Source organism: Neopelma chrysocephalum, unplaced genomic scaffold (genome assembly GCF_003984885.1).
Source record: "Neopelma chrysocephalum unplaced genomic scaffold, ASM398488v2 Primary Assembly neopelma1_123, whole genome shotgun sequence".
In the NCBI taxonomy this organism is placed as follows: domain Eukaryota; kingdom Metazoa; phylum Chordata; class Aves; order Passeriformes; family Pipridae; genus Neopelma; species Neopelma chrysocephalum.
The window spans coordinates 945,173-965,558 of NW_020897785.1; the positions used below are offsets into that span (position 1 = coordinate 945,173).

General features: G+C 44.6%; 1 protein-coding gene and 1 long non-coding RNA gene across 4 annotated transcripts in view; one reads left to right on the forward strand and one right to left on the reverse strand.

Annotated features, from left to right (window-relative positions):
• Nucleotides 1-20,386, reverse strand: part of MSRA (methionine sulfoxide reductase A) — a 256,105-nt gene that overhangs the window by 55,657 nt on the left and 180,062 nt on the right. The gene's annotated exons all lie outside the window — the stretch shown is intronic.
• Nucleotides 6,042-7,624, forward strand: LOC113974567. Its single transcript, XR_003536578.1, has 3 exons — nt 6,042-6,077; nt 6,738-6,817; nt 7,418-7,624. It is a non-coding gene; the product is annotated as an uncharacterized LOC113974567 (long non-coding RNA).

A 20,386-nucleotide genomic window follows, 5' to 3' on the forward strand; every position in this document is an offset into this window, starting at 1 on the left:
ACTCAGGTCAAGGATTTTGAAGGATCCCAGGCAGAAGATGTGAAATAAATACAAACCAAAGCACTGGTGCCTGTTTCATTCTGTTCTGGGGTAGCACATTCATCCTGATACCTCCCTGGAGACATCTGAGTAGATCCCCCTGTTTTGGTAAATAGTGTCAGTCATTCCTGGCCCAGCATTCCCATGTGCCACCCAGAAATGCTTTTCCTCTGCTCTTAGAAAAACCTAAAATTACGGAGCTGTCCATCAACAGATCCACATGTGAAGGAGCAACCGGGGAAAGAATGAACTGCTAAATAAATTCTGATTATCTATAGAAAAAAGACCAGACGATATTGTCTGCGACAACATAAAACTGAACTTTGAAGACATGAAATATTCTGTAGCAACTGTATTTTTAGTTGGTCCATTGCTACAATAATTCGTAATAAACTCTGAATATTATGCTGAGAAAACACTGGATTTCGGCATGAACATCTGCCTACTTTGGGTTTTATTAGATGAGAAAGAAAATGTTTTATAAGAACAAGATTTGCTTATCTTTCAGGGACTTGCAGAGTTTAAAAACTGCCTTAAAAAATCTAAATTAAATTGTTTGTCAGAAATCAGGTTCCTCCTGTTCATGCTGTCGCCTCTAACACAGAAAACACATCCATTAGGTTTCCTTCTTCCCTTTTTTTTTTTGTTTTTAGATGTCTGCATTCAAAAGTAAAGGGAGGCTGAAAACACAGAGGATTGGAGGCTTTTCCCCATGAAGTTATGAAAGCACAGGCTTTGGAGGAGGGCAGCCACCATGACAGGATGACACCTTGGGACATTGGGGGTTGGCAAAGTCGTTTCCTAAGGGGCAAAGAAGACAGAGAGGGGATGAAGAAAGAAGGCACAGGAAAGGATTTCCAGAACAGGATTAAGTGAAGAATTTGTTACAGGAAAGAAATCCCAGAATCCCAGAATGGTTTGGGTTGGAAGGGCCCTCAAAGTTCATCCAGTTCCAAGGTCTAGAACATTCCACTATCCCAGGTTGCTCAGAGCCCCATGAATTTTCTGGTGAGACAGGATGAACCCCTTGTTTTCCTTTAACTTCTCTATTCCCTATTTGAGATATACAGAAAAGAAAGGGCTGATCAGCACCAAAATATCATGATTTCTGTTGCCATCAGTCAGGGTTCAGGGCTCTGTCCACCTTCACTCCTGTTTTAGGAGAAGGTTAAAAGGCTTCTCTCCTGTTTTACTGCAATCTTGAGGAACAGCCTCTGCCTTTAACACCTCCCCCTAAAAAGACTATCACCCCCAAACTCATTATCCTTTAGCAGGAACTGCCTGCACTGTCATCTAAACCAGCACGGCAGGAACCAAGAAGAAATAAAAAGAAATAGTGTTTCAGAGGTTTTCCTAAGATAAAAAGGTTTTCCTTCTGAGTCAAAGACAACACACACCAGCCTTTGGAGAGACCCAGGGCAGGCTCCAAGTCCCCTCTCTGTGCCCAAAAGGCAGAGTTCACTCTGCTGCATCCCCCAGCTAAAGCCCAGCTACAGGGAAGGCTCAAACCCCACCAGACACGGGTGAAAATTGTTGAAGTACCATGGGCAGGTAACACAGAAGTGAAGTCCCCAGGACACGGGGCTGAGCTTCAATTTCAATTTTCAGGCTCCCTGCAAACCCCAGGGTACGGATAAATTACCTTTCCTGCTGTTAGTCATGCCGTGAACTTGCAAGAGTTTTTTTTCTTGATTTAGTCTAGTAGAGAGATACAGAGTTTAAAAGCCCAGAGTCAGCACCTGGCTTGTGCAATTGGGCATTTATAACACACAGGCAATGGCCAGAAGCTATGAATTACTCTTAAAAGTAGAGCCAGTAGGAAAATTCCCTCCTTTCACAAAAAAACCCAGATCAAATCAAATAGGAGAATCACACTTTAATCTATTCTTATCCCATTGATTTTTTTAACTGTCATGAAAAAAACAAAAAATCCAGATAATGGCTGTTTATCCAGCACATACACACAGCCATATGTCAACATATAGATACACAATCAACAGTCTAAAATGGATTTTTTGAGAGGCATCACTACCCAAAGATAAAAAAATCATCCTAATGAGACAATTTCCCTCAGTTAAAAACCACATTTTTGGTCAAGAAATATTTCTGTGCAAAATTTTCAGGGAAGTCTAATTTAGGTCTCTAATTTGCTGATGGTTCCAATCCTTTCCAGTTTCTTTTTCCTGGAAATCTAATCTCCATATGTAAAAGGGATAATAAGTCTTTTCTTTTAGAAAATGTGCCTGGAGCTGAAAGATTTAAATTTGAATCTCCGAGGCTGTAACTGCTCCATCCAAGAGCTGCTCATGGTGAATGGAGCAACACACAGTTGGCATTTATTGGAGTGGGATTCAGTGTTGACACTAGTCCAGCATTTTTCCTTGTGGAAGAGGTAGGGAAAGAATGGGATGCACAGAGGAAATGCTGTAATTCCAGTGTGGATCCATGACAGCACTCTCTGATTGTGAAGGGGGAAGAAAAGGCTCCAGGGAGACTTCAGAGCCTCTCCCAGTGCCTAAAGGGGCTCCAGGAGAGCTGCAGAGGGACTTGGGACAAGGGATGGAGGGACAGGGCAAGGGGGAATGACTTCCCAGAGGGCAGAGTTAGATGGAATATTGGGAAGGAATTCTTCCCTGTGAGGGTGGGGAGGCCCTGGCACAGGTTGCCCAGAGAAGCTGTGGCTGCCCCATCCCTGGAAGTGTCCAAGGCCAGGTTGGAGCAACCTGGGATAGTGGAAGGTGTTGCTGCCCATGGCAGGGGGTGGAACTGGGTGATCTTTAGGGTTCCTTCCCACCCAAACCATTCCATGGTTCTCTGACTGTGCCATATGACCATCAAAAAATAAAAAAGTTGCAAAGAGCTGCTCAACTGTGACGCCCAACTCTTACTGTGAGGCCACAGCATCACTGCAGCACAAATGTACAGAAATCTGTCTGTGTTCTAGAGAATGCCTGAATTATGTTTACATAAGACTTAGACAAACAGAATTAATATATAAAAGGTGAATGAAGTCATGTCTCTGCCACTGAGCTGCAAACCCAATCTGTTAAGGACACAAAAGGAGAGTTTTTTCGTCCTTTTTTTTTTTTTTTCCATTTGCAGCTTTTATTTTTAACCTTAGGAAATGAAAACAGTTTACATCCATTCCTGTAAGGACTGGAGTACAGGAGTACATACCCTTTCTTAGAGAAGAAGTCAGTCTGCATTCTTTTTGTTCTTTGCTTATAAAAACTTGTGGGTTATTCAAAATGTGAGGGCAGCATAAGGAAATAAAAGGTATTAATGCATTTCTTTGTATCTGGAAAGATATAACGCCAACCATGTTCTCTCCACAAAGAATCCCCCTGGAAAGTTCTGGTTTTATATTTCTATGTATATACCCTTGAGAAATGAAGTAGCCACAAATGCATTTTCAGAGACTTTTGGACTCGATGTCATGAAATCAAAGTGAAAATGATTTCAATAACATCACCCAGAGCCTTCTCATTGTGGTGGCAGGGAACCATCCCTTGCTAAAGGACTTACAGGGAGCTGAGCACCTATTTAGACACCATTGTAAATGAAGACAATGCATTTATTTCATTGCTATGGTTACTAAATCAAGTCTGAAGTATAGAAATATGGTTCACAAGGAAAAAAAAAAGGATGAAGGAAAATAAAATGATACATCACTTTAGAAATGCAGAAGGAAGATCAAACAAACAGGCTGCACAGTTCAAGAAACAATTAATTATCAGAACTTTCACAACACAGTTGATATAATCTCATTGTCATCTGATTGCAGCCATTCTTCTACCAATGCTGTCTCCCCCTCCTCACTTGTCCCCATCTTGTCTTTTGTGTCACTGCTGGGGTGGGAGAAAAGCTGCTGCTTTTTATCTGTGAGATGGGAAAATGATGTATCCCTGCAAGCCTGAAGGCTCTGGAGGGTGTTTTCTTCTGGGTACAGGGCTGGGCTGAGACAGACCCTCTCCTCCTCTCTGACATCTCTACAGGACCTCTTTGGTACAAATGGGCTCGTGGTTGTGCCAAGGGCAAGCTGTGCCAGGGCCTCACCACCCTCACAGCCAACAATTCCTTCCCAATATGCCATCTAACCCTGCCCTCTGGCAGTGGGAAGCCATTCCCTGTGTCCTGTCCCTCCATCCCTTGTCCCAAGTCCCTCTCCAGCTCTCTTGGAGCAACTTTAGGCACTGGAAATGCAGAAGCTCAGAGGAACAAAGAGTCAGAGCTTTCTCTAAGTGACACAACATCACAGCACCCAGAGTTCCCCATTTATCCCACACACAGCTGACAACTGACTCCTGTCCAGCAGGTTTGGTTTGGACTCTTCCCCACCAAAGGGAGCAGATTTAGCCCAGAGAGGTGATCCAAAAGTGCAAAGGTGAGATGAGTTGCCAACAGAAATGGTCAAGATCACATTTTATTGCTTTGAAATGCTGTAAAGCTGCTCTTTATATGTTGTCCAATCAGGTTGTTTTAAGAACTTTTCTGAAAAAATGAAGAAAACTAATGGCTAAGACTGTAAATCCCTCTTTCCTTTCTTTAATGACACACAGTCAACAATTTAATTCCACTCACTCACTCACTGGAGCTCCAGAGCTGCCAGTCAAATTCCATTTGCTTCACAGGAGCCTCATCAGAACAGTTCAAAATTCAAGGCTAAAAATGCTGCACTCAAACTCCTGGGCAAAGAGGATGGGAGGCAAAGGGATGACACTGAGACAGGATGTACAGAAGCCAAGATTAATCTACCTGACATTCTGCTGCCGACTCCTCCAAGCAAATCCAAACAAATCCGGGACAGCACTTGCAGAAACAGCCTCTGTCTTATTTAGGCAAAGCCAGGAACTCGGCCACTGTGTGCCCTTGGCACGAAGAGAAATCTCTTTGCCACAGCCAATTAGGAAGAGATCTGATTAATTAGGACTTCCTCATCCTTCTTTTCTGACCAACGCACAGCACTGGATTATTTAACATATTAAATGGAGTTGTTCAGCTACACTGCCTCAAAGAAGGGCTCTTGTGGACTCACTGAATAAAGCCAAGAAGATCCAGATGGAATTAAAGCATTTAAATTAATGCTGTTCCCACATATCCAGTGTGAGAGCACAGCTGTACCCCAGCCATGGTTCTACAGGGGATGGGCTGGCTCTGCCCTGTCAGTTCATATTGTGCCATAAGTCCATGACATGGCATGTTGGCATCGCTCCCTGACGTTGGCACAGCATGTGACAGTCATTGTCCCTGTGAGCTTCCAGAGGAATGTGCTGGAAACCCCCAGAGTGGCTGAGGAGCCTGAACTTTGATGAGTTTATTGGGGCTGAGCTCTTTCAGTCACTAAGGGGATGTAGGAAAAGCCACCTCCTACTCCAAAAGGGATGCCCAGGGCTAATGGAGAGAAAAGAGGGAAGGATGGAATAAGACTAATAACAATGATAATAGACTGAATAAAATTCCTTCTTTTTATTCTCTGACACAAGATGCAGTTTCTGAAAGGAAATAGGAACAGAAGGCATGTGCAGGTCTATGAAAATAACCTTGTACCCACTACAACCCCCTGATATCTCTGCTCCCACAGATCAGGAGCTCCAAAATCTCCCCTGGAAAGCCAAAGTGAGCCTCTCTCAGTCATCCCAATGAAAAACAAATTGGAAATGGCTTTGCTGAGGCACTTCTGTCTGACTGAGCATTGCACCCCACCACGTAATTTCATGAAAAGGAAACAGCTGCCTCATGGGCTGCAGCAAGGAAAAGTGGAGAGCAAATTGCAGGAACTGCTGGTCCTGGTGGATGAGGCACAATGCGCTCCCAGGCTGGGAGTTCTGCTGGGTCAGATCTTGGAGTGCTCTTGGCTCACGTCAAGGGCTTGGGAAGCTCTATATGTCTTTGTGGCATTTGGGGACGTGGTTTAGTGGTGAACACGGTGGTGCTGGGTTATGGTTGGACTTTATGATCTCAGAGGGCTTTTCCAACCTTAATGATTCTGTGATTCTGTGATTCTGTGATTCTGTCTTCTCAAAGACATGTAAAGTCAGGTGCTGTAATGAACATTAGCTTCTCTTTCAACACAAACTCTGCTCTTCATCTTTGCTAAAGCTTGTTGTGAACTTTTGCTGTGCAATGAAGGCATAAATTGAGTATAAAAGGATCTTGGAATCACAGAATATCCTGAATTGGAAGGGACCCACAAGGATCATCCAGTCCAATTCCTGGCCCTGCACAGGACACCCCAATAATCACACCCTGTCCTTGACAGTGTTGTCCAAACACTCCTTGAGCTCTGGCAGCTTTGGGGCTGTGCTCACTGCCCTGGGGAGCCTGTTCAGTGCCCAACCACACTCTGGGGGAAGAACCTTTCCCTGAGATCCAACCTAAACCTCCCCTGACACAGCTGCAGCCTTTCTCTCGGGTCCTAAGGAGCTAAAGTAACATACATGTGATAAAAATAGCATCAGCATCAGAATTTTATTAACATCCAAAATCCAAACACTCAAATTGAAACATCATGAGACTGAAGGAGGAAAAGCAACCCTACAGAGAAATAAATCAGTGCAACTTTGAAGCATCTTTTAGTAGAGGATGACAAAAAATCACCTCATCCTACAGAAAAAGTTACTTGAAAAATGAGCTATTAGAGCCTGAATATCACTCAATATCTTGCTTAAATGAGTAGGAACATGTGTTTCTCTTCCTAGAGGTGCCCAAAGGAGCAGCCAACGGAGAAATTTGCAAAAACTCTGGTACAAAGTACTGAAAAAAGAGGCTTCTTTGGAAGGTAAACTCCATTTCCCAAAGGATATGAGTAAGCAGCCATTTCCCTCGCAGGCAAATGAAAGCCATGATGAGCTTTCAAAGATGTCATTCACAAAACTGCCCTTAATGGGAGAGCAGAGGGGCTGAATCCAGGCAGGAAATTAAGAAAAGAGAACGGGGACGGTCATTTTGATGAGGAGACTCAAAGAGGACAGAGGAAGGAAACAAGGGGGCTGTGCAGCACCATTATCTCCTTTGACTGGGGCCCATTAATGCCAGTCATTTAAGAGAGTGATGAAAAGAACGGGAATCTTTAAATAAAACACAACTTTTTTCAAAGGCATAACTCTGAGTTTCAGAATTTTTCTGGAAAGAAATGCCAAAATACCTCCCAGCAGGACAGACAAGCTTATGGTATATGGATTATCCAGTGATGGGGGTATTGTCATGGAAACACAATCTTTGTTCAGAAGTGATCACTAACTGCTGCTCTCCCTTCAGATATTAATAATAGATCTTTTAAACTTGTTTTTTTGTATTAAGTCAGTGATAGACTATGGACCTGAATCTTCTGTCTCCTGATTTCACCCTGGGTTTCAGCTGGTTCATTCCTCATTTACAGACAACTGCAGTAGTGGTCCATGGAAAAGCCAAAACCCACAGGAAAAGCTGGCCTTCAGTCCCCACCCGGGGACTGCACCTGGATCAGGAAGGAGATGCAGCATCCCATCTTTTACAGGGATGAACACAACTTTCAGGCAAAGAGACAGTGGATACATGACAGATGTAAAGAATACAAGTTACCCCTCAGGACATCTAATAAAATAAATGAAATGGGATTCTCCTCCAGAAACTTTGGCTTGGGAAATTACAAAAGGTTTCTAAGCCCCCTGTAAAGATAATAAAGTCTCACTTCAGGATATGGTTCGTAGAATAAAAGAATATCCTGAGTTGGAAGGGACCCACAAGGATCATCCCGTCCAACCCCTGGCCCTGCACAGGACATTCCACCAATCCCATCATGTTCCTGAGAGCGTTGTCCAAACACTCCTTGAGCTCTGGCAGCCTTGGGGTCATGACTACTGCCCTGGGGAGCCTGTTCAGTGCCCCACCACCCTCTGGGGGAAGAAGCTTTTCCTGAGATCCATCCTAAACCTCCCCTGACACAGCTTCATGCCTAAACATAGGGATCCATAGGTATTACTTGAGATGCCATAGGGAATCTTGTCCAGCCCCTGACTACCATTTCCATGGCTTTAATCTCCTGTGGGTACCAGTCATTTCTGTCAGCTTACCATGGACATCCCAGATACCTTTCACCCTCTTTAACAGCTCTTGATTTATATGTTTTGGCAACTAAACCCCACCCAGTGGAGTCCAGAGAGCAACTCAAGTCCTCTCAAAGCAAATATCTACATCTTTAGTCAGCAGAAAAGCTCTAAAGGCTCTGGGGGTTTAACCAGTTGCCCAAACACAGGTATCAACCACCTTGGATATACTCAGGGAGTGATCCCTGTCCTGGGCAAAACCCTGTGAGGTACCACTGAAACAACTGAAACAACAAAACTAACAACCACGGAATTTATGGCTCTCAAAGACATGTAAAGGTGACCCCTGGGGACATGGCTTGTGGTGGGCTTGGCAGTGCTGGGAGAATGGTTGGACTTGCTGATCTTAGAGGGTTTTTCCAACCTGAACAATTCTGTGATTCTGTGATGAACTCAGGAAGTTATACAGGTTTGTGGGTGGAATCTGGTGACTTTGGATCATCTCACAACATTTTCAAGCTTTTCCTCCCCTCTTGGGATCACCCAGCTATGGTTGCAACCCATGACAGGCAGGAGATTGGAAGAGATGAAGGCAGAGCCCTGAAAAAAACATAAACAGGAGAGGCAGGAATTTTGGGACATTTGGGTGAGATATGTATAAAGGCTGCCAGGTTGGTAATGGAAGCAGATTTCATGGAAACACAGAATCACAGACTGGTTTGGGTTGGAAGGGACCTTAAAGCTCATCTCATTCCACCCCCTGCCATGGGCAGGGACACCTCCCACTAGCCCAAGTTGATCCAAGCCCATCCAACCCAGCCTTGGACACTTCCAGGGATGAGGCAGCCACAGCTTCTCTGGGCAACCCGTGCCAAGGTCTCAGCACCCTCACAGGGAAGAAGAAGAAGAATCATTTAGCTTCTAAAAGGCCCTTAAGATGGAATCAGAGCCTCCAGCTACAACTTATTTTTTCAAGGTTTTCTACAAAACACTCTGAAATCTGCTCCAGTTACACCATAAGTGGAAACACCACTGACTTCCACCAGTGCAGACCCAGAAAAACTGCTTAGATTTATTTTTTAGCTGCATCTGTGTAGCTGCACCGTCAAGATGCATTATTTATAAATTCAGAGAAACAGAGCCATTCAGTCATTTTTGCACACAAAAACAGTTGGGATGACAGGTACCATCACTTTAATGGCAGACAAGCACCCTGAACACTACTTAAAGTGTCACCAAGGGGCCTGGGACACAGTTTTACAGTAGTGCAACATTAAGAGCAGAGTTAATTTTTAAAAGAGTGAAATCTATAGTCCACCACCCTCTTCCTCCGCCCCCAAGCCCCCCCAAGCCTGGGTCTGGTGGTTATTCTGATCCCTGGAGTTTGCTGCATGTTTGATTCACAGACTGCAGCATGTCTGCACCAGATGGCCCCGAGTTAATGAACACAAACTCATCACTTTTACTCACGAGGGAAATGTGCAGCTCAATCTGATTTGTACTCGACAACTAAAAATATTTTAGTATTTTTAGGGAGCGTTTTACTGTTACAAAATGGCATTTGAGGAAAGCAGTAAAAGAACACAGCCTACCCAACAAATGTACTTCCACAGATGAAGAACAGCACTGCTGCCTTTTCCCCTTCTCATCCCAGCTAAGTTAACATATTCCCAAACCTTAAAACTGCAAGCAGCACATAAGGAAAGCTGTAAGATCTGGGCCTCCTCAGGAACCATTTAAGTCATTTGCAAAAAGTCACCTGAGCTTGCTGAAAGCAGGATTGGGATCTGAGTTTGTTACCACAGCACGTTTGAAAGGATATGGGTCATATTCTCAGCACAGGACAAAGGGAATGCCTGGAAAACACCAGAGCTGTGATTATTTATATTGGTTGATGATTTGTCTGCACGGGGTCACTGTGATCATGGAATCCCAGAAGGGTTTGGGTTGGAAGGGACCTTAAAACTCATCTTGTTCCATGCCCTGCCATGGGAAGGGACACCTTCCATCAGCCCAGATTTCCACAGTAGTGCACAGGATGTATGAGTATATAAACCACACAAACCCAGCATTCTGCTGCCATGGTACAAAGAAGATTTTTCTCCAAGGAACCAAGAGACATTTGTGGACAAACAAAACACAGATCCTCCAGTCTACGACCCAAAAATGGATTAACTGCTTCCCTTGGAGTCAACGGGCACAAAGTCACGATTGCAAACACATAGCAGGAGCCACGTTCCCAAAATTTAAACAAATTTTGATTTCACTTTTCATTCAGAAAGCTGTTGGGATGCCAACATTTTAATGTCATTTTAGCCCGGAATGTGACTTCCTGACTCCCGTCAAGAATGGGATTTTACAGAGAATATTTAGGTTGGAAAACCCTCCAAGATCATTGAGTCCAACCATCCCCCAGCACTGCCCAGGCCACCACTGAGCCATGTCCCCAAGTGCCACATCCACCTGGCTTTGAAATCCCTCCAGGGATGGGTGCTCCACCACTGCCCTGGGCAGCTGTGCCAGGGCTGGACAAACCTTTCAGTGAAGAAATTGTTCCCAATATCCAATCTGAACCTCCTCTGGAACAACCTGAGGCCATTTTCTCTCACCCTGTCACTCATGACCTGGGAGGAGAGAGAGAGAAGGTCCCCTCAAGCCTCCTTTCCTCCAGAAGCAGAAGACAAAGCCATCATATATTCAATGGGGGTATTCCCACAGAGCACATGGACTGTCTTGAGGGCCTTTTCACCTCTCTAACCACAAATTCTCCCAACTACCCCCATCTCCATTGCACACTGGTGATGAATTTATATAGTTATTAAAGAGCAAAGTACCAATATAACACCAGCTCATGCAAATATCAGTGTCAAGCAGGATATTGCCAGTGGCTGAGCTGATAAAAAAGAGAGGAAACCAGAGGATGCTGAGAGGCCATTGTGGTCTCCTGAAGAGTGGAAGAATTAATCAAGGGAAACCCACATCAAGGTCCAGTTCATCACTGGATGCTGGAGGGAATCCCAAACCAAGCTTTGCTTCCTGCTCTTTGTGCTGCCTCAGTCAACTTTCTTCTCTGCTAAAATCCACTAAAATATACAAAATATTTGCTGTTTGCCATGAAAGCTTCTCTGATGGGATCGCTTCCCATCAGGGAATAACACTGTGTGAGGGCTGGAGATCCCATCTCACCAGGATCATCAAGGAATTAGGGCTGGGGAGCAAACTCACAGCCATCATAAACTGGGCAGGATGCACAAATCCTCCCTCCCTCAGGAAATCTCTGTCCTTTCACACACACACAAAATACCAAATAATTTTTCAATTCACAAAAACAAGCACACAAACCTTGATAATATTGATATTTTCTAATAAAAATAATTGAGTTTCTGAGCTGCCTCACATTGTCTACAAAGTATAATAAAAATATTGGAAATAAATCTGTTCTACTCAACTGAGGGAGTCAAAATTCAATTTGGAATGAAACACTAATTGTGACTTTACCACTCTAATCATTCCTGTTTATATGCACTGTGACGTACTGGAGCTACAACCTGAACATGTTCTCTGTTTGAAATTCTTTCTTTCAGACTCCTCTAAGCACCCAAATGGCTCAAGCAAGTACATCTTCATCATGGTCTTTAAGTCCCTTCCAACCCGAACCATTCCATGATCTTATAAAGTTCCTAACATTTTATTCCTGATTTTAGCTCCTCACGGAGCACTGTTGCTCTGCAGTGCTGAGCTGGTGTCTCTGTCACCAGGAAACCTCAGCACGTGTTTTCGAGGCAGATTTCCCTGTTCACCTTCTCATTCTTTCCTCACTCACCCCCCTCTTAAACACAAGCGGAGGAAACAAACCCTATTCCAGACTATGCCCATGCACCATTAAAAATAGCCAGGCAGCACTTTCCATGCATAATTCATCCTTCTTGTATTTCCAGTCAAGGCGTCTTCACTTTGCAAGTGCAAAGTGACAATTCTTGCAGATTTGGGAAATAATCTTTTACATCTGTTACAAGCTCACAGACACCATTTGGCAAGTGTTAAAAAATCCCATGTAGGCCCAGGACGGCAGTGTTCTGTTTGGTTAGAAGAATTCCTGAGCTAAAGTCTGTAGGAAAAAAAAAGAAAAAGGAGATGACTTGAATGTTCTCTCCTTCTAACAGAAATATTTTAATTTTCCAGCCATTTCTTTCTTTTTGTGTATTTCATCCTCTTTATTTCTCTTCTCTTTCTCATGTCTCATAGAATCACAGAATATCCTGAGTTGGAAGGGACTCACAAGGATCATCGAGTCCAACTCCTGGGTCTGCACAGGAACCCCACCTGAGAGCATGACTTCACTGGATCTTCTTGTTTTATAAGTTTTGGTGGGTTTTTTTTCATTTTTGAGTTTTTAATGCTGACACTTCAACCACCTTTATTATGACAGACCCAGAACAAGCCTCAATCCCTGCTCAGGCTCTTGTGCCCTGTTCATGTGGCCCGACTCCCTCGGGCCTCTCCTTGTCTACGTTCCTTCTCTCCCTGCCTTTCCCACCAGCCCACGCTTTTCCATCAGCCCAGTTCAGTCTCTACCCCTGCCTTCATCTCCCATCTCCCTAATTTAGCTCTGCTTTTAAGTCTTATTAGTCTTGCCTCAGAAGCGCTGTCATAACAAAGCGGGAGCGCTCGCAGTCCCCCTTCGCAGAGTGATTTAGCAGAGTGAGGAGCATCTCCCTGCATACTAATGCTGCTTTAACAACGCTGCCCAAACACCCTGGTGCCTGTGCTAACACTCTGCAGGCTCCCAAGGAGCTGGGAATGCCATTTGTGTGCACATGAGGAGTTAAGAGGATGGGGGAATTCACATTTCAAGCAGGGTTGCCATCAGCAGCAACATCACCGAGCCTCGACTCTTCTCCGTGTTTCATTTAGATGTTTGCTCCTGCTATAGCACCATCCTTTGCTGTCTCCACTTAAATCCTCTCCATTTGCATTCCAGCCCTTCACTGAAAGCAATAACAGAACCCATGTCGTCCACAGAGCTAAATAAAGCAATATATATTTAATTAAAATGATGCTGATGCAGCAGCTGGGCTCACAATCCGCCTCTGCCGCTGCACCCGCCGGCAAAGACGGGTCAGCAAAAACATCTCCAATGCTCCAGGGACCCGATCCCACCACCTCATCTGAAATTACAAATCTTCCTGAGCATCCTCTGAGGTTCCCCCTTGGAAAGAGCTCAGGACTTGGAAGTGCAGCCTCAGGCATGGCTGGAGGGGCCTGTGGAGTTTATCGGCCCCACGTGCTCGAGGTAGGTTTGGCAGGTCCAGGCACTGCTGCCCAAGGAGGAATTTGCTTTTATTGGTGTCATCCTGGAAGCACAGCTGGGAAAAACACACTCACATGGAGCCAGAAGCAGGTGGTTTCCAAGAAGTCATGTTTAATCACAGACTTACAGAATGGTTTGGGTTGAAAGGGGGCTTTAACATTGTCTCATTCCAACCCCTCTTCCAAGGGGGACATGTTCCACTGGACAACGTGTGAAGAGGAGGAAAACAAGTTTCCAATTTTATTTCAAGTTTTGGAGGTGAGACTAAAACATCTGAGTTTTTAAATCATTCACAAAACAATGGAGGGGAAAAGAACCCAGTGTCAGTCTGTCCTTTTTCAGGCTGTATTTGAGGAACTTCAGACATGCTGAATGAATCATATTGATTTTTCTAGTTGTGGTTTTGATGGGAATTTAATTGAAAAGGGTGGCAAACCAGAGTTTGAAGCTTGTTTGCAGCATGTTCCACAGAAAAACTGTGAAAAGAGGTTTAAAAAAACCCAAAACAAAGAGGTTTTTTCTGATCTCCCATCTCCTGGAGCTTGAAATCCTGTGCACTTTATTCATTGCCTGTGGTACAGCTCATCATGAAAGCTTGGGCTGAAGGCAATTAATTTTTCTCCTTTTAGTTTCCTCCTTTTTATGTGTTTGGAAACGGTCAGAAGGATTTGCATCAGCATCACTTCAATAAACTGAAAAAGGAGGCAAGACCCTGGCCCTCTCCTTTAGGGTTGATCAGGTTAGCCTGAAACATCAGGGAAAAAATAATTTGAGACTTCTGAAGTTGTTCCCCACACATATCTTGGGTTTAAATATCCTTTATTGGTTCTGGATCAAAAAATGCCAAGGAAAAGCCTGAGGAAGGAAGGAGTGACTGGGTGGGATGGTACGTGGAGACACGGAGGGACTTTTCAGCAGCAAACAGGTAAATGTGACACATCCCACAGATTTCCTCTGCCTGTTTTTTTAGGGGGAAATACCTGCACAAGGCCTTGGGGGGGGGTGTCACTGTATAAACTTGCCAGTGTGTAAAATGAGCCTTTAATTTAACTCTGGCTCAAAATGTGAGGTTTTTCCCAAACTTTACATAGCAATGAGCTTGAAACTTCTCGCACTAGTCCTGGCTGTAGCAAGGCTACTAATGGGAATATATTCCCCCAGAATTAGAGCCCAAGTTTAATTAAGACTCGAGCTATGGGATAATACAGCTGCCTGTTTATTTAGTGGTATTTCCACATCTTTTGTTTTCTCACCTGGAAGTGCTTTCAGTTTGGGATGATAGTTAAATATTCCCTTCTATCTGCAAAGCCTCAAACAAAATTGGATGTGTTTATGCCTTTTCCCTTGTAATAGAGCCAGAGAATCAGAGAATCATAGAATGGGTTGGGTTGGAAAGGACTTGGAAGATCATCTGGTTCCAATCCCCTGCCATGGGCAGGGACACCTTCCACTAGCCCAGGTTGCTCCAAGCCCCATCCAACCTGGCCTTGAACACTTCCAGGGATGGGGCAGTCACAGCTTCTCTGGGAACCTCCTCCCGTGCTTCACCTTGTCAGCACCAGGTTTGATCTTCCAGCTTCCCAATATATTGAAGAAGAAGGATGTTTTGTGACAGATCTGAGGAGGATCCTCAAGCAAATGAAGATATTTTAATCTGATGTTAACATCCTATTTTCTCAGCTTTCCAGAAACCTCCTGACTAACTGCTACACGTTCCTTACATGGAAATAATATTAATTAAACAGATATATCAGTCAGATGCAGCCTTTTTCCCTATCTCTAAACTATGCACAATATAGTATCCTGTAGTTCACAGCCTAACAGTGGCACATGAAAATGGAATTGCATTACCAGTGCAGTGTGATGATGAGAAAGCCATTCCATGACAAGTTGTCCCAGGATGATAGTAAATGTCTCACATTATATTATTTTGGGAATAATAAACATTATATGCAGGAAAACATGAAGCCAAAATAAGCTGGGTCATCCCACAGAGCTTGTGACAGATGGCAATTCCAGCTCCATAATCAAAGCAATAATTAACCTGGTTAAAATAAAAATATCAAAGTGGATTTGTAATCCAGTTCTGCACATCAGGGTTGTGCTGCAATATTCAGGAGTGTTTTCAGATACACTGATCATCCAAATTAAATATGGTTCCTGACAGGAAAGTTCTGGTCCTGCAGCAACTGTGGATCACCAACATCTAGGACTTGTCGTTGCAAAAATGGAGCCTGAAAGTGGAAAAGAGGATCTGCTCAAAAGATCTAAAACCCCTTTTGCATCCATTCACAGCCTGTTTGGCAGTTACTCCATTTTACTCCTTTTTATTCCATTTATTCAACACCTGAAAAGGCTGATTTCAGCCTTTTAGCTCCTTGTGATCTGTATTCAGTTTAAATTCAGTAGTGGAAACAAATTCTACATCTATCATTTATTGGTGAGCTGGTTGGCTCTCAGGACATAGTGTCTCTTTGATAATTTGACAATCAAAACACCTGAACTTAAAAATCAGGACTTTCATTTTAGGTTAGATTGTATAAATACCCAAAATATTTTTACACTGTTTTTTTGTCAACTCATTCTTGGTTATTGCCCAAGTTTGCATATTGATTACAAAGGACTGAAACGAACTTAAGTGTATGAGATGTCTTTCCAAATTTTAGGGGTCCCTCTATCTCATCTTTTATGAGATTCTCTTTGTAGTGGTTTGAACCAGGTTTTCCCCCTGAAACTAAGAAAGTGGTAACCCCCAGGGGGTGGTGACCCTTGGGGCTTGACCAATCAATGCTCCTGCAAAATATAAACATATCTCTGGAGACCGGAAAAGAAGCAGTAGTACTTGTTTTGTTAGAAGAGGTGGCCATGTTGTAGAGGCCACGAGGAGAAGGGGCTCCGGCCCCTTAGGGGGCTTTGCCCCCCCCAGCCCCCGGTTGGGGGGCTGCAGGGACTCGGAATGGTGTTGAAGCTGGGCTGAGTGCCTGTGGCTAGGAGCTGGGGGAGTTTCTTCCCTGTAAATAGAAGTGGGAGACGCTGGGAGCAGCGACGGAGCAGCAGCAGAACAGCAGTGTCCGAAGAGCAGTGGCAAAGAGCCAACTGATAAGAACCAAGAGAAGCAGCAGATGCCGGTATGCAACTGAAGCAGACACAGAGTTGTCTGAGGAAACAAAAAGAGCCAGCAGCAGAAAGCAGGACAAGAGACCCGAGCCAGCGGCAGGAAGAGAGTTTCGGAGGGTAAGAACTGGACAAACCAAAACCCCCAAACTCGTTAGAGACCCCTCTGAGAAAGAGGAGGGGGTGGTGGACTGAGTGGAGTCCTAAAGTGCAGTATGCACTACAGAGAGGAGCTAAGAAGCTCCGGCCTCCTGAGAGCTCAGCCAGGATGGCCAAAGGAATGTGTGTGGAGGGGGTGACCTTGGGTTTCCCCCCCCTCCTTGCTGCAGCTTCAGAGAAGCCGGCAGCCATCTTTGAAGCAGAGCACAGAAGCTCTGTGAAGGGGCTTGATTTCCCCTGAAGATACCAGACTGTCACGAAGACCCCCGTGCTTCGTGATATGACCGTGGTGGAACGACCTTGTCTGGGGTTACGTAGTCCACGGAAAGACCCCCGTTTTGAAGACGGAGGGCCGAGGGGCTTGGAGACCCCCCTCGTGTGTATTGGCAAGGATCCAGCTGCAACTGCTGCCTGAAAGAAAAGAAGAAAGCCTGCTGCCTAGAGAGACCTGTTGCTCAGAGACTGGAAGGGGTCTTTTCTTCTTCTTCTCTCCTGGACTTTTATTTGGAGGGAGAAGAGATTTGGCCCATTGTAAATATTACTGTCATGGTAGAGATAGATATAGAGTTAAGATTGTTTGTAATGTATTATAGTATTTATTTATGTGTATAGTCTTTGTAATATATTCCTTCCCCCATATTGAGTCTCGTGTTTTTGTCTGGAAAACCCATCTCACATGGGGTTGAGATGTGGGAGGGGGGCTAGGAATCAGAATTGGATTTTGGGCCTGCTCAAACCATGACACTCTTTTATGAACTTAACTGACATATGGGAATGGTAAAAATAAAAGAAATAAATATATATATTTATATATATTTGTATATAACCTGATGGATTGAGCCCAGAGGAGGACCATGAAGATGCTCTGAGGGTTGGAGCCCCTCTGCTCTGGAGACAGGCTGGGAGAGCTGGGGGTGTTCACCTGGAGAAGAGAAGGCTCCAGGGAGACCTGAGAGCCCCTTCCAGTGCCTACTCCTCAGAGTATTCCCTGGCCACAGAATTTGCTTATTTTCTGTCATCACAGCTTTTTAGTACATCTGATTTTGCACCTTGTGATGTTACACATCACAAGCAGTGGGACACACAAACAGCTTGGGCCACAAGGTGCTGGAAAACTGAATATTGATGACCAAAATTATGGTTTTTCCAATGAATCTGTAAATGTATAATGGCTTAATGCTGTCCCAGCTCTTTTAAAATGGGGAGAAAATGAGGACAAATGAGTTCATAAAATAGTAGCACTTTGCACTGATGTGGCCACAGGTCTGGAAGACCTCCTCCCTTGTTATCCAATTTGGTTTCCTGCCACTGGAAGCTCACATAGATCCTTTCATGAACTTTGCAAGCACTGTTGCATGAATTGTCAGATTTTCTACCTCTCCTAGAACCCAGCTGCTCTAATTATTATAGAACATCTAATTTCCCAACCCAAATGTAAAGATTGGCAATTCATACCCACTTGGATTTGTGCTAACATTGTTCTTCACCTTAAACAGCTTTTGCCCCTCTCCCTGATATTTACTTCTTTCCTGTTTCTAGGAAAAAATATTTTTTCTTGCTCAGCCTGTTTGCTGGATGACAAATCACAGTCTTTTCTCATTAAAGACTTCCTATTCTCCAGTTACAGAAAATAACTTGGCTGAAAAATCCCAGATTTACACAGTGTCACCCAATGCCTCAGTGTCACCCAGAAGTGTCCCCAGGTCATGGAATCACTGAATGGTTTGGAACCACAGGATGGTTTGGAGTTGGTTTGAGTTGGAAGGGACCTTTAAAGCTCATCTAGTCCAACTCCCTGCCATGGGCAGGGACACCTTTCACTAGACCAGGTTTCTCCAAGCCCCATCCAATGGTCCTGCCCCTTGTCACTGCTTGGAGCACTGAAAATCTCCAACCACCAGAGAAAGTTATGACACTGTTTTTTGCTAAATATTTCCATGAATTTTCTCAACAGGCAAGAAAACACCCACCTGAGTGAAATATTGGAAATAAATCTGTTTTACTCAACTGAGGGAGTCAAAATTCAATTTAGAATGAAATAGTAATTGTGACTTTACCAAGTGAGTTGCTGAGCGAGGTGGGTTATTTTAAAAAAACACTGGAAAAGAGTATTCCTTGATTTTCTCATAATCAAAGGAAACATTATAAGTCCTTCTCATTGACAGAAGTGATTCTTGCAGGGGAATGGCTTCATTCATGCTGGAAGACAGAGTGTGCTGAGTCATTCATTATTCACTGTGCAGTCCAAGGCCAGGCAGGGCTGGGCTCACATCCAAGGAACCAGACTCTCCTGCTCCCAATGGTCCAGTCACACTGAAACTGCCTCTTGGGAACCGTCACCTTGTCACCCCGGGATCTCTCCTGGGCATGGCTTTGGAGCTCGTTAGTGAGACAAGGCTGAAACCACATCAGTGACCACAGCAACAAAGAGGAGCGGGCACAGGCCAGGGCAGCACCTGGACCTGGGCCAGCACACCATTATCAGCCTGGATTTCACTGGGATCCAGAACAGAGAATAAAAGAGCCCAAAGAGGGAGCCCAAGGGACTTGTTTAACTGCAGCTCACCCCATGTTAACTGTAGTTCTGTTCTGGACGACAGCAGAGGTGTCTGCTGGTAAACTGCAGCTTGGATCCAGCTGACTAAATTCAGATACTTTGCTTCAATCTCCAGCTGCTGATTCAGAAGCCGCAGGTCTTCTCCAGATCCTTTTGCCCTCACAGCCTCATAGAAATGTCTCAGATATCCTGAAGCACCTCAAACTGCACCCAGTGCTACTTCAGGCAACCAAGTATTTCCACCAGCATCTCCTACAGAATTAATTACCAAGTCACTGGCCCCTCGTGTTCAAGCTTTAAGGAACTCATGTAGATCATCCAGGGGAGATCAGCCAGCCCAGAGCACGGGCATGCACTGGATTTTTGTAGAGAAAAAAAGGGTTTGGGAGATTCACTTCGATGCAGCACAAAGTTAAACCAAAGAGGGATCATTGCAGGAGAAGGGAGAGCCAGAACAGCCATGGAGAAGGAAAGAAAAGCCATGGGGAAGGTGAGGGCTATAATGGAGCTGCTGGAGTGAGTCCAGAGGAGGCCACGGAGATGCTCTGAGGGCTGGAGCCCCTCTGCTCTGGAAACAGGCTGGGAGAGCTGGGGGTGTTCAGCCTTGGGAAGACAAGGCTCCAGGGAGACCTGAGAGCCCCTTCCAGTGCCTAAAGGGGCTCCAAGAGAGCTGGAGAGGGACTTTGCACAAGGGATGGAGGGACAGGAAAAGGGGGAATGGATTCCCACTATCAGAGGGCAGGGATAGATGGGATATTGGGAAGGAATTCTTGGCTGTGGTGAGGCCCTGGCACAGGTTGCCCAGAGCAGCTGTGGCTGCTCCACCCCTGGAAGTGTCCAAGGCCAGGTTGGACTGGGCTTGGAGCGACCTGGGCTAGTGGAAGGTGTCCCTGCCCATGGCAGGGGCTTGGAACAAGATGGTCTCTAAGGTCCTTCCAATCCAAACCATTCCATGATTCTATGATAATTATTTAACAATAAAGACTTCACCAAAGGGGTACAACTGGACTTCCTGCAATCCAGGCACAATGTTTCAAAGCTCCACTAGAAATAAAACCTGCTTACCGTGACATAGTTTGTGTTTTTATGCTCAGAGATGGAGTTATTTCATTTTTGTCTTTTCTACCGTGGGCAAATTCCAAAAAGTACAAGTTGAAATGGAAAAATACTCAGTGGCATTTT